The 15,096-nt window shown below is 40.4% G+C and overlaps 1 protein-coding gene across 7 annotated transcripts in view; it reads right to left on the reverse strand.

Moving 5' to 3' along the window:
• Window positions 1-15,096, reverse strand: part of SIPA1L1 (signal induced proliferation associated 1 like 1) — a 372,985-nt gene that overhangs the window by 332,943 nt on the left and 24,946 nt on the right. For all 7 annotated transcript variants that reach the window (XM_066344442.1, XM_066344440.1, XM_066344435.1 and 4 more), the window contains one exon: window positions 4,225-4,308. The gene's annotated coding sequence lies outside the window, so the exon portion shown is untranslated. Of the gene's footprint in view, window positions 1-4,224; window positions 4,309-15,096 lie in introns of those variants that run through there.

Consider the following 15,096-nt stretch of genomic DNA (forward strand, 5'->3'; position numbering starts at 1 on the left):
GCAATACACACATTAGTCTTTAAAAGACTATCCAAAGAGTGAAAGGAGACCACCACAAAAATAAAACATGCAAAATTTACAAAAACCATATGAGTAGGTTCTCCAAGGTTGAGTATATTTTACCACAATTAAAAAAATGTCTAAGTTCTGTTCTGACTTGAGCACACAATGTCTAAGATTTCATACATAAGACATTTACTACTTCATCTCTCAATGCCCTGAAAATAGAATAGATCCTTTAATAAGAATTAAATAATAATCCTGCCCTGGCTGGTTGGCTCAGTGGTAGAGCGTCGGCCTGGCGTACAGAAGTCCCCGGTTCGATTCCCGGCCAGGGCATATAGGAGAAGCGCCCGTCTGCTTCTCCACCCCTCCCCCTCTCCTTCTTCTCTGTCTCTCTCTTCCCCTCCCGCAGCCAAGGCTCCATTGGAGCGAAGATGGCCCAGGCGCTGGGGATGGCTCCTTGGCCTCTGCCCCAGGCGCTAGAGTGGCTCTGGTCGCGACAGAGCGACGCCCCCTGGTGGGCGTGCCAGGTGGATCCCGGTCGGGCGCATGCGGCAGTCTGTCTGACTGTCTCTCCCTGTTTCCAGCTTCAGAAAAATACAAAAAAAAAAAAAAAAAAGAATTAAATAATATTTCAGTAAGAAAGAGCTAAGAATGTTCATTAGCATTTTTGTGACAGTAAAAAGTTGGAAACAGGCTATTGTCTATCAATATGGAAAATATATGAAAGAATTAAGCACTTATAAACAGAATGAGAGGGATTTATATATACTAATATAGAATAATCTAAGACATTATCCAGTTAAAAAAATACAAAACATACAAAAGTATAACTCTTTGTTAAAACAACCAAAAAGTAACTCATGTTACATGCATGCCAATTTATACACTTAAAATCATACCCGAAGAATTGAAGCTGTGCAACCAATGGTGACTTCTTGGTTTTACTCTGCATAATTCTGTTATGTGACTATTTCAGCACTGGGAATGCTGACACCTAGACCGAGGCTCTATATCCCTGTAGTAGTACTTCCATTCATGTGCAAGTTCGTAGTATGGAAGAAAAAGGCAACAGAGAAGGAGTCAAAGACCTGGGTTCTAGTCCTGACTACATCACCACTAAGTCTTCACGGTAACTCAAACTCTGTGCCCATGATTTTCTGTGGGTGCACATCAGATTCCACAGTGAGATAGATATATATATATATATATATATATATATATATATATATATATATATATATATATATATATATATATATATATATATATATTTTTTTTTTTTTTGTATTTTTCTGAAGCTGGAAACGGGGAGAAACAGTCAGACAGACTCCCGCATACGCCCGACTGGGATCCACCCGGCACACCCACCAGGGGCGAAGCTCTGCCCACCAGGGGGCGATGCTCTGCCCCTCCGGGGCATCACTCTGCCGCAACCAGAGCCACTCTAGCGCCTGGGGCAGAGGCCAAGGAGCCATCCCCAGCACCCGGGCCATCTTTGCTCCAATGGAGCCTTGGCTGCGGGAGGGGAAGAGAGAGACAGAGAGGAAGGAGGGGGGGGGGGGGTGGAGAAGCAAATGGGCGCTTCTCCTATGTGCCCTGGCCGGGAATCAAACCCGGGCCCCCCGCACGCCAGGCCGACGCTCTACCGCTAAGCCAACCGGCCAGGGCCCAGTGATACTTTTTTAAAATATGAATACCCAGGGCTGACCTCCAGAGATGAAGACTTAACTGGTGAGCTATTAGCACAATTATTACAAACGCCCAGGTTATTCTAAGTTGCAGCTTAAGACTACAACTTTAAGGCTTAATATCCTTAACTGAAAAAAAATCAGATATAAAAATCATTTGTGCTAGGTATTTCACAAAGTTGAAATGAAGAATGAATGTTAGATGGGAAAGCCTCTTGTAAACAATAAATGCCTCATAAATGTAAAGGAATTATTTATTCATTCGAACATGCACTGCATCTGCTATATGCCAGGCATGTGCCTGGGATGGAGAGGAAAGGCACTGCCCTCAGGAACTGGGAAGCTATCATATCCTCAAGTAACCACCGAGCAGTGGGGGAAGCACAGCAACAGCACGCAGAGAGGGGTGACCAGCCCAGCCTTGAGGCCGGAAGGCACATGGGGTGATGGTAAGAAGAGGCTTCAGAAAGGCCTGCACAGAGGAGACCTTTAGGCAAGATGCTGGCATTCACATCACACCCGGGCAAATATTCAGGGTGGCCAGAGGTTTTCAGAGAGAGGTGTCAGGATCCTGGAGGTACCTGAGACCTTTTCAAGGGGTCTGTGACGTTAAAACTATTTTAACAATAATATTAAGACACATCACCATTGAAAAATAGAAGCAATCCAAATTCCCTCCAACAGGTAAATAGACAAACTGCAGTATATTCATACATTGGAATAAGACTCAGCAATAAAAAAGAAACAAATCAGTAGTTTATACAACATCATGAATATCATGAATGAATCTTAAATATCAATACATTATGTTTAATGAAAGAAGCCAGATTCAAAAGGCTACATACAGACTGTGTGATTCTATTTATATAACACTCGGGCAAAAGCAAAACTATAGGACTGGAAAATAGGTCAGAGGGTACTGAGACTAAGGGGAGGAGAACATTTTGGGTAATGGAAATGTTCTAGAACTTCATTGTACTTACACAACCATATGTGTTTGTCAAAACCCAGAGAAGAACTACACACTAAAAAGGGTAGGTTTCACTTGATGTCATACCTCAACAAATCTAACTTTTCAAAATAATACCATGCTCTTTGCCCTGTCCACTCTCATTTTCTCCCAAGTATAGCCTGTTCTCCAGAAGCTGCGAGACTGTGACGATGTCATCACTCTGCACTGAGGTAATGCAAGCTTTATACAGACTCGTGCTTTAAATTTTTCTGTTTTAATTCCTAATACAGTAAATAGTGAAGAATATAATCAACCTAAGTAAGCTCTCTTGGGGCTTCAATAATAACAGTATAAAGGGTTTCTGAGATGAAAAAATTTGAGAATCACTGCTATAGATAATGGGGAGGCCCTGAAGTGTTCTAAGCAGAGAGGAGCAAGACCCAACTTTACAAAGAGTGGTGCAAGGAAAATTAGTGGAAAAAGTTACCACAAAGCTCTGGATAAGGCTGACCCAAGGGTGCACTGGCAAGAAATTATGTCCACACATCATCTGCAGTAAATCCCAAGCCAGTTTCTCTCTACTGAGCTGTCTCTTGGTTGGTGTGCTAATGTTGGGCAGACTAAACCTTAACTGGTAATATAGGAAACTGAATTTTCTAGTGACTTTTGGTTTATTTGCTCAATTGCCACTGCCCCTCTTCAAACAATGCCAATCATTTAAAATTTAGTTTCACATATTTTAAACTTGAAAAGTCACCATCCTAAAAAGGCATAAAAACTAATTTAGAAGAGATTCAGTACCTCAAAATCAATTAAGAAAATTAGGTAACTGCTTAACAAGCCATTATTTCTCTGAAATGTGCTTTCTTTTGTATCCAGAAACACTATGACAATCCCAATTCAGCACCATTTCTCCTGTGCAGTCAATACGGGGTGCCCGTTTTGGGTTTGGGTTGTGCGAGAAGAGGTGTTTGTTTCTGGACTGCACAGCCCTCTCCTCCAGGGGAAAATTCATTTCTAAGCACTAACTTGGTAAATGTAAATTATTTCCAGTACAGATCTTTTTCTCTAACCTTCTCATGCCCACACTATTATAAGTACTCTGAGATTCCATAAAGGTAAAGAATTTAACCTTAAAACCATCCATGTCTTAAGTTTTAAATATATATAGAAAATACAGAGATAGATAAACAGGCAGGCAGGCAGACAGACAAGTGATAGATATTAATCAATCTAGAAGGGAAATGGTGGATATTAGAGGAAAGGATGATTTCTTTCCCCTAACAACAACAAAAAAGTGACTAAATACAGTTTTACAAGTTTTACAAGTTTTAAATGGTCATTTGTGTATGTGTGTTAACCGCCACTAAATACTGATTCTCTAAATGTTCTAAGCAGCCAACCCCACTGACACCTCTTACGTAATCCCAAACAGGTGAAAACCTGTCTGGAAAATTCAATTTGTCACCTTTTCAAAAATTCACCTATACTTCTATCCATGTGAAAGGGGTAAAGGTAGTTCCAGATTTCGGCCGAAATACCTGTGTACTATTAAGATAAAGAAAATTAAATTCTTACCTGAATGTATAGTCCTTTTGATCTAAAAATCTTGGAAATTAGGTTACAGTCAGCACTACAGGAAATTCAGATTTGAAACTGAACCTACAGATTGAAAAGAGAGAAATAATTAATTTGAAATACAGACACAATGAAGATTTTTTAAAAAAATCAATCTGATCAAACACGAAATTTCTGTACACTTGTTAAAGCCAAATGGTTTCTGCAGGAAACCTGTTTTCTGTGACTCAAATCCCAAATGGAAAACGTGGGTGGTTCTTCCTGTCTTACCATTAAGAGCCAGCCAATTGGCTGAGGAAGTTTTCACAGAAGTGAAGCTCAAACTCTAGCCTTCCATCTGCTCTAATACTATCATACCTTAGCAAAGTGAAAAAGGAATAAAGGTTTTCTTCAGCCTCAGAAGTCTTTAATGGAGTACCTTGACTTATTCTATTTGAGGAAACTGCCAAGTTCCTGAAAACTTCAAATCCAGAAGATGTAAAAAATAATGAAAGCAAAATCACAAAATAATCCAGGGTCTTTGGAGCTATGGTTTCTTTAAAAAATGACGAGTGAGCCTGACCAGGAGGTGGCGCAGTGGATAGAGCATCGGACTGGGATGCGGAAGGACCCAGGTTCGAGACCCCGAGGTCGCCAGCTTGAGTGAGGGCTCATGTGGTTTGAGCAAAGCTCACCAGCTTGGACCCAAGGTCGCTGGCTTGAGCAAGGAGTTACTCGGTATGCTGTAGCCCCATAGTCAAGGCACATATGAGAAAGCAATCAATGAACAACTAAGGTGTCACAACGAAAAACTAATAATTGATGCTTCTCATCTCTCTCTGTTCCTGTCTGTCTGTCCCTATCTATCCGTCTCTGACTCTCTCTGTCTCTGAAAAAAAAAAAAAAAAAAAAAAAAAAAATGACGAGTGAATCTCTCTTTGGTACTAAGCTATAATAGCAGCGTAATTGTGAAACGGGGGCTTCCAAACCAGTTAGCTTAACCATAGCTGCACTTGTTCCCCACCCGTAAGTCACCATTGCCAGGACGTGCTTGCCAACACATATCATATATAAACTTCCACACACGACTGTGCCAGATTGGGATAAGAATCCCATTATTCAGTAGGGTATTTCTGCATTTCCACCTAGAAGTAGTAAATGAGCTGGTGTGATACAGATTTAACTGGAAACACAAACAGTATGCCTTCCAGGAGCAAAAGACCACAGGCATATGATACTAGCATGGTAAAACAATCATGTACAGAAAGTCCTTGCTTAACATCATCAATAGGTTCTGTAACTTTAAGTGAAATGACATTTAATAAAACCAATTTTGCCATAGGCAAATTGGTACAAATAAAAGTCAAGTTTCTAAGGCATCTCATTAATGTTATAATGAAACATTATTAGAGGACCTGCTGTACACACGACTGCCAAGGTCTCCTTACATTTACATCTACAATCAACAAAAAATCTGCAACCACAAGGCAATAAAAATTCAGATGGCTACTTCCAGGATTAATAGTAAGGCTCCAAGTGGCAAACTGCTCAGGGGTAGCAAATGCCAAATATGAAAATTCCTCACATCTTAGGAAGTTGTCTCAAAAATGCTAAGAGGGGCTGTGGCAGGTTGGCTCAGTGGTAGAGCATCGACCCAGTGTATGGATGTCCCAGGTTCAATTCCCAGTCAGGGCACAAAGGAGAAGTGACCATCTGCTTCTCTCCACCTCCCTCTACCACTTCTCTTCCTCTTCCCCTCCTATAGCCAGTGGCTCCCAAGCATAGGCTCCAAGCGCTAAGGATGGCTCGGTTGGTCCTAGCGTGTCAGCCTCAGTCACTAAAAATAGCTCGGTTGATTCAAGCATTGGCCCCCATAGGGAATTACAGAGTGGATCCTGGTCAGGATGTATGCAGGAGCAGGAGTTTGTCTCAGTATCTCCCCTCCTCTCTCTTAAAAAAAAAAAAAAAGATAAGAGACCATACAGTTCATATATACTGCTCACAAAACTTAGAGGATATTTCAAAATAAATATGAAGCTATAAAATATTCCGTAATTTTTGTGAGCAGTATCGCTTACCCTGCTTAGCAGAGAAGGACCTTTCATGAGCCACCAGTGACTGCTCAGCAAGTTCCTGCATGATTTCCCTGGTAGTCACTCAGGAAAACCCACAGATTAAAGCAAAGGGTACTGGCTCCCCAAATATTCACATTTTGTGTGGAGACAATGGAACTTAAAGTACACACAACTGTATGTTTAAATTTTAGAAAATATGGGTACAGTATTGAGGAAGTAAGTGGATCATGAACAAATACAGATTATAGGTTTTTAGAGCTGAAAGAGTCCTCGATATCCCATTTACCACTGTAAAACCCTCATTTTACAAGCAATATTAAGTCAAAATCTCCTGGTTGCCAGCTTAGAGCTCTTCCTATGACACCCTGCTCTCTAATCAATTGTGGAAACAATATTTTGGAGCATATTAAAATAAAGTCACTACTCAGTTGCATGATAAATCTCGTTTAACCATGTATCACAAAAGAAACAATTTACATAAAAGATTAAGAGGTAAAAACCTTTAGAGTATTCCCTGCTGGAGAAGGCTTGGGCAGGGGTTAGCTGTCTTTTTTCCATACAAGTATGGTCTAATTTCATGGTCAGGAAAAAGTACGGTACATACTATATACACAAATCATCTCCCTCTCTCTTATTTTTTTTCCTTAACCACTTCCAAACCACTATCTCTATCAAATATATATATATATATATATAACAATATATATATATATATATAACATGGTATCTTAGTTCACTTGCACAAAATGTTGAAATGACAAAAATTGTAACCCTTTCTTCTTAAATTGAGGTTTAAAATATTTTCTAATAAGGTATTTTCACTGTACTATACCTAATTCCCTCTAATATATTTAACATCAAAACACCAAGTAGGCCTGACCTGTGGTGGTGCAGTGGATAAAGCGTCGACCTGAAAATGCTGAGGTCGCTGGTTCAAAACCCTGGGCTTGCCTGGCCAAGGCACATATGGGAGTAGATGCTTCCAGCTCCTCCCCCTTCTCCCTCTCTGTCTCCCTCTCTGTCTCTCTCTCTCCCTCTCTGTCTCTCTCTCTCCCTCTCTCTCTCCTCTCTAAAAATGAATGAATAAATAAATTAATTAATTTAAAAAAAAAAACCAAGTAGATTTATTTCCCTGCTGTAATTTTCTTTAAAACTCTGATTTTTTTTAACACTTCTATGACAACAACCCAAGGTAATCTTTCATTCTGTTCATTTCTTCAAATTCCCAATAACAACTCCTCAAATAAGCACATTTCTTACAAACAAACAAAACAACAAACAAAAAGGCATGCTTATATACACAAAAAGAGAAGGCCATAAATAACACTGGGGAACAAAATTTTTGTTGCATCCACAAAAACCCTTGTTCTTACCTAAATCGAGTGTGTTGATCTCAAATCTGACATTAGTTTTCCTCTGTAAGCTACAGTTCTTTTTGCAATTCAAGATTTTAGGTTTTCATCTTATTGTAAAATTTTCAACATTTAGTTTAACATAATGAAGTAGAATGTCTTCTTGGCTATCATCTTTGTGAAAATATAATAATTTATATATTATATTTATACACTAAAAGATATGATTGCATCAGAATTTGTCTACAATTTAGAAATAGAACACATTAAAACACTCATTTTAATCATAAAATTTGCGCAAAACTTATTTAAATTCTATTCAGGCAAAAATTTGCATTTAAAGCTCTTGTGTGTGTGTACTTGTTGAGAACAATCTCGTTTGATGCTCCAGCAGTAGTCTGCTCATCACTAACATCTCCAAGATTTTCAGGAAACTTATCAAGGTGACTGTTAAGAAAATGAATCCTCTTTTTTTTTTTTTTTTTTTTTTTTTTTACAGAGAGAGAGTCAGAGAGAGGGATAGATAGGGACAGACAGACGGGAATGGAGAGAGATGAGAAGCATCAATCATTAGGTTTTTGTTGCGACACCTTAGTTGTTCATTGATTGCTTTCTCATATGTTCCTTGACTGTGGACCTTCAGCAGACCGAGTAACCCCTTGCTCGAGCCAGCTACCTTGGATCCAAGCTGGTGAGCCTTGCTCAAACCAGATGAGCCCGTGCTCAAGCTGGCGACCTCATGGTCTTGAACCTGGGTCCTATGCATCCTACTCTGATGGTCTATCCACTGCGCCACCGCCTGGTCAGGCCAGGAAGAGAATCTTAACACTCATATTAAATCCAATGTTGCGGAAAGCCAACAGCATCCTTTGAACAAGAAGTTCATAGTTTTCTGCTTTTTTGTTGCCAAGGAAGTTCTTTATAACTGCCACAAAAGACTGCCATGCTGCTTTCTCCTCCTTATTCATCTTCCTAGCAAATTCTTCATCACATTTGAGGGCTCGAATTTGAGGTCCATCAAATACACCTGCTTTTATCTTCTCAAAAGACAAGGCAGGAAAAGCAGAAATAATATGTTGAAAGCATTCACTTTCTCTATTCAAAGCCTGAACAAACTGCTTCATTAAGCCAAGTTTGATGTGAAGTGGGGGGAAAATGATCTTATCTCAATTAACTACAGGTTCATTCACAATACTTTGCTTCCCTACTTCCAGAACTTCACGTTTCGGCCACTCCTTCTGTGTCCAGTGTTTCTCCCAAGCTCAGCTGTCCCACAAACACAGAAAGCAGGGATACTTCGTGAAACCTCTCTGTTGTCCTAGTAGGAAGTTTATCATTTTAAGATCCACACAAATGATCCAGTTATGCTCCTCACACTTCAGAAAGTCGAGGAAAATTTTTATGTCATTATAATCTTCTCGCAGATGAGTTGAATAACCAATTGGAACTGCTGCATAAACATTACCGTTGTGTAGAACACATTTCAGACTCTATTTAGAGCTGTCGAGAAATAGCTGCCATTCTGTTGGACTGTAAGTGGTAACACCTAGCTGGTTGAGAAGACTACTGATATCATCACAGTAAACAAAGTGTCTTCGGAAAAAAAGTCTACAAAAATTTGTTCACACTTCCTGAAATGGGATACTTTAGCTGACCGGTGAAGCACATTCTTTTCTTAAAGCCTGGAGGCTAATAACTCAGCTACTTTCTTTGATAGGCCCACATCTCTTATTAAGTCGTACAATTCGGGTTGGCTAAACCGCCGAGGGGTTAATGACTGCTTGGCACCAGAGGAAGACCCTTCAGATCTACAACCATTTCCTCAAGCATCTTATCAAAATACACTTGATCACCATGTTCACTTTCTTCGTCCTTAGGAGAAATAAAACCATTGAAAACTGGAACCGGGAGTGTCTCAGAGTGTGGGATAGGTCGTATTGCTGAAGGAATATTAGGATATGCGATCATATGCTGTTTTTTCTTGCCAATGCCCTTTGTATCGATCAGACAGAAATAACAGTCACTGCTGTGGTCCTTAGGTTCACGCCAAACCATGGGAATACCAAAAGGCATTCCTTTGCATTTTCCTTTTGTTCAGTCACGAAGCATTTCCTCACAATTATGACACACAATATGAGGAGCCCAATTCTTGTCTTGGTCGTCAAGGGGAACTTAAAAATAGGCAATATTTGCACATGTCACAAATGATAAAATATTGCGCCTTTGACGTTGAAGTGTGTAACAGCCACATATATAACAGAAGGTGTCAGGACTATTCTTACATTTACGCCTACTCGAAGAAGCCATGATTCAATCTTAAAACAAAATAAGAGGGTATTTTTATCAGATAATAATTTTTTACATTTAAAACAACTATAATTATGTAAAAGTGATGTTTGTAAACATTAATTGCCTTGTGGGTATGTTCAATTCAAGAGTCGTTGCCTTTTAACTCCAATTTAAAAACCAATGCATGGCCCTGGCCGGTTGGCTCAGCGGTAGAGCGTCGGCCTAGCGTGCGGAGGACCCGGGTTCGATTCCCGGCCAGGGCACATAGGAGAAGCGCCCATTTGCTTCTCCACCTCTCCGCCGCACCTTCCTCTCTGTCTCTCCCTTCCCCTCCCACAGCCAAGGCTCCATTGGAGCAAAGATGGCCCGGGCGCTGGGGATGGCTCTGTGGCCTCTGCCCCAGGCGCTAGAGTGGCTCTGGTCGCAACATGGCGACGCCCAGGATGGGCAGAGCATCACCCCCTGGTGGGCAGAGCTTCGCCCCTGGTGGGCGTGCCAGGTGGATCCCGGTCGGGCGCATGCGGGAGTCTGTCTGACTGTCTCTCCCTGTTTCCAGCTTCAGAAAAAAAAACCAATGCATGCCATTAACTGTAACAAAAAGAAATTAAAATTGCATAAAAATTAGAGCATGCACCAAAAAACAGATTTCAGATTTGGAATCAGTGGTGCAGAAATATATAGAAACAGTTCTAAAACCTCATGCAACAGAAAATGAAAACAAAAAATTGTTCCCCAATGATCGGTATAGGATGAAATATATCCATGAATTTTTGAGATTTTTAACATAAAACATAAATCTCTACACAAATTCATAATTGTTCCCTGGATTCTTTCCAAAGACAGGTCTATACACACCTCTCCTATTAAGGATACTTCAGAGAAAATTTGCAGCAAAAATCAGTACCAATTCTGCCATGAAAATAGTGTGTGATGTTAGGAAAGTCATTTAAGCTTTGGGCTTATCATCTTCCTAAGACATTAAGAATCACCTTTATTTCTCTTGAATTCTGAAAGCCAAATATATCCTTACATAATAAAATAAGCCTTTATAAACTACATTATACCCCAGAACGTACTAGGAAACTACCACCAGCTTCACGAAGTGAAAATTTTAGAACATTATAGACTTTAACTGCATGACATGTATCTTTTTCTCTCATGGCTCCACTTTTCCAAAAGGTTCAGAATGGACTTTCAGCTCTGGATGCCTGCAGAAGCATCTTCCCAGCTGCGGAGACCTTGGTTCCTCCCTCTCCCCTCCCCATTGCCTCAGGACTCTAACACTTAACCCTGTCTGTTTCTGTCACAATGTTGAAAATGAAAATAGATAGGTAGATAGAAGGAAAATGAAAATCTTATTTGTTTAAAACCAGATACTGGCCTGACCTGTGGTGGCGCAGTGGATAAAGCGTCGACCTGGAAATGCTGAGGTCACCGATTCGAAACCCTGGGCTTGCCTGGTCAAGGCACATATGGGAGTTGATGCTTCCTGCTCCTCCCCCTTCTCTCTCTCTGTTTCTCTCTCTCTCTCCCCCTCTCTCTCCTTTCTAAAATGAATAAATAAAATAAAAATAAATATTAAAAAAAAAAACACCAGATACTGTCCAAGTCTATATTTGAAAAACTGTGGGTATTTTTATCATTTAGTAATCTAGATTTTAGTAGCTAAAGAATGTGTTCTACTGATAATATCTAAAACTTAATGATTTTTTTCTTCTGAATCCAAGTTCCTTGTTTATTGCTAAAAAAGCAAGGAGGTTCCAGAATACTGTCTATAACATGACTCATACACTTATTTTCTTTACATTCCCACTGACGATTCTGTCGTCCCCTGTAAGCTCACAAATCATCACTAGGGTTGAGAGTCTGTCTTTTTACTAGAAATCCTAAAGAGTAGCTGCTTTTGCCAGAGTTCATTCATTCGACATGTATTTATGGAGTATAGAGCAGGCACTATTTATTCTTTTTTTTTTTTTTTAGAGAGACAGAGAGAGACTCAGAAAGGGTTAGACAGACAGGAACAGAGAGAGATGAGAAGCATCAATCATTAGTTTTTCGTTGTGACACCTTAGTTATCCATTGATTGCTTTCTCATATGTGCCTTGACCGTGGCGCTACAGCAGACTGAGTAACCCCCTGCTCGAGCCAGTGACCTTGGGTCCAAGCTGGTGAGCTTTGCTCAAACCAGATGAGCCCGCACTCAAGCTGGCAACCTCGGGGCCTCGAACCTGGGTCCTCCACATCCCAGTCCGATGCTCTATTCACTGCGTCACTGCCTGGTCAGGCGGCACTATTTATTCTTCTTCCTACAGATACACAAGCAAACTGAGAAAAATCTGCTTTATGGAGCTTGTAGCCTGGAGGAGACACACCATAAGCAATAAACATAATATATAGACAAATTATAGAGGACATACATACATAATGTTAGGGGGTACGTGCTATTAAAAAGAAAAGGCCAGGATGGCAGAATAAGAGGGTTCAGGAATGAATGCAGGGAAATCTTAATATGCAATCTTAAATAGGTCAGGGTACAATGCACTAGAGGCAGCTCTGAGCAGGACTTGGAGAAAGTGACAAACGAGCCAGACTGAAGTTTCCTAGTAATGTTGACCTTGTACTGACTATGCCTGTAATGATGAACGCCTTATCCAGAGTCGTGTATGAGCAAATTTATGAACAGCCCGAAAGAGTCAACGGAAGAGAGCTATGTGTAAAACCCCTTCATTTCTGATGCTTGGTTTACCCAGTGAAACTTACACCTTCAATTAGGCATGCTCATTGTGCATTTTCCCCCAAAGTGTGGTTGTGAACAAAATTTTTATTTCTGTGATTCATTTTCCTTAAAACTCAAGAACAAATTTCCAAGTATTCAGTTGACACATAAAAGCACACCAGTGGCACTCAACCAACATCAACCACACGGAGACAACCCAACTAGTATGTCAGGACTTAAATCTCAGGATGGGAAACCAAGAGGCATTGAAGACTTTCTCTTACAGTGGAAAAACTTCTGTCTTCCTAAAGAGTTTTGTAGGAAAAGGCCTAAAGGGTTTTGTGGGCTTCAGTTCCTTAGCTACAAAATTAGGGTACTGGACCATGTGATGTCCAAGTCCCTTCTCTAGGGTTAAGTTCATTTCAGAAAAACACTTTCACTAAATAATCACATATTAAAATTTTTAATAATGTATGCTTTGTAACTTTGCTAACCCACTATCACAGACCCATACACTTTACCTTGTTCTTCTAATAACAGTAATAATTTATACTGACCATTCATAAAGTCTCGACTCTCCCACTCTGATCAAAAGCACAGGTTCACAAGAATGGGTCTTGACTAGTTCACCACGGGAAAAACCTGCCAAAGAATGGTATTCTTGTCTTGAGTTTATTTTTTTTAACTTTTTTGTATTTTCTTTAATTGATTTTTTTTAGAGAGAGAGAGCAGAAGGGAGAGAGTGCGGGAGAGACAGGAACATCGATCTGTTCCTGTGTGTGCCCTGACCGGGGACCAAACTGGCAACCTCTGTGCTTCAGGATGATGCTCTAACCAACTGAGCTATCCAGTCAGAGCTTGTCTTGGCCTTATTATCAACATGCTCTTATTAGACTAATATAAAAATTCTAATGTAACACAAGCATGAAACTGCTAGGGTTTTAAACATTCTTTATGCACCACCACCTCTAATTTTTAGAAGTGTGTTTTTAATAGTAAGATTCCTTAAAAGTTACTTACATCTCCAATTAGGCATACTCATTGTGCGTTTTCCCCTCAAGTGTGGTTCTGAACAAAATTCTTACTTCTGTGATTATTTTCCTTGAATCTCAAGAATAAATTTCCAAGTATTCACTTGACACATAAAAGTTTTATTATTTCAAATAGGTGCTATAATGAGCATCTGTTATTCAAGGGACAAAAATCTTTGTTCCATTCTCCCCACAGTGTAATAGTTCCCTACTATGTAAAAGCCCACCTCCTGCACACAGAATTTTAAAAAGAAAACAAATAAATACATCAGGGATGGGAGGACTGTTTCCTGCCTCCCCACCCAACAGTACAGGACTTATGAATTACATTCTGCCAACCAGACACACCACAGGGGACTCCTTTCGCACGGAGGTACTTGGGGAAAGCAGCAAGGTGGCACAGAGTGTGGCATCTGCTCTGCTGGCAGATGTGAGTGATTCTGGCTCTGCTCCCCGAGCGGGAGCATCCTGAGCCAGGCCGGGGCAGCAGCTCCTCCCAGGGCCAGCGCCATGGGGCGGAACTGGCAACCATTCCCAGACACTCGGCCTCCAGTCTCTTGCTTCAGCTCTCCTGATGATCTGCTAAGCTACCTACCACCCTTAATAAATCCCTCTGTGTTTACACCATCTAGAAGAGATCTTAGAATCTGTAACTAAACACCCCGACAGATTCACGTCGTACGTATTCCTCTCATTACTTCACATACAAGAGCTGGGACGGAAAGAAACGAGTGATACGCGGAACATTCCACTATAAGTCAAGAGTTCTTTATTCCGAGCCAGGGCTCACATCCACAATCAACACTTCTAAACCTTTCCTTATACGTACTTTCTCATAAATTTCATCACCTCTGCCATGCAAGGAGAAGAAAATGATTTTTGCCTAACTAATTTTCTATCAATAAAAAGTGTGATGACAGTAACTTGGCAAGCTATTTGAGAACAGAATACAATAAACACCACTTTTTTTTTTTTTAACCAGCTCGAGTTTATGGAGAGTCCTGCAGCGTTAGGTAGCACAGAACATTCCCAAGCTGCAGACAAGGTGATCTAATGCAGTGTCTGAATGCCAAAATGATCAGCACTCTGTGCCAAGGCACAACTTAATTCACAAAGCAGCAATGAACTTTTCACTTATTTTCTCCCATCCCTCAGGGCTAGACAGTCAAGTTAAAACCGCAGACCCATCAGGTAACTAAAATGTGACACTACTACCTATCACCAAAAGCAGACTGGCAATGCTGAGAGGTGATTATGCATGTTCAAGTTCTCTTCTCGGTAGACATTAAGTTCCATAAAACCAGCTGGCAAGAATGAGAAAGTTGTTAATACTGTTCTTTTAACATGGCCACAGAGTTTTACAAAGGGCATTTGGTATCTCTGAATAATCAAATTACTCTGTACTATCAAACTGCACAAAATATTTCTCA

The sequence above is a fragment of the Saccopteryx leptura genome, chromosome 6 (genome assembly GCF_036850995.1).
Source record: "Saccopteryx leptura isolate mSacLep1 chromosome 6, mSacLep1_pri_phased_curated, whole genome shotgun sequence".
NCBI classification, from domain to species: Eukaryota; Metazoa; Chordata; class Mammalia; order Chiroptera; family Emballonuridae; genus Saccopteryx; species Saccopteryx leptura.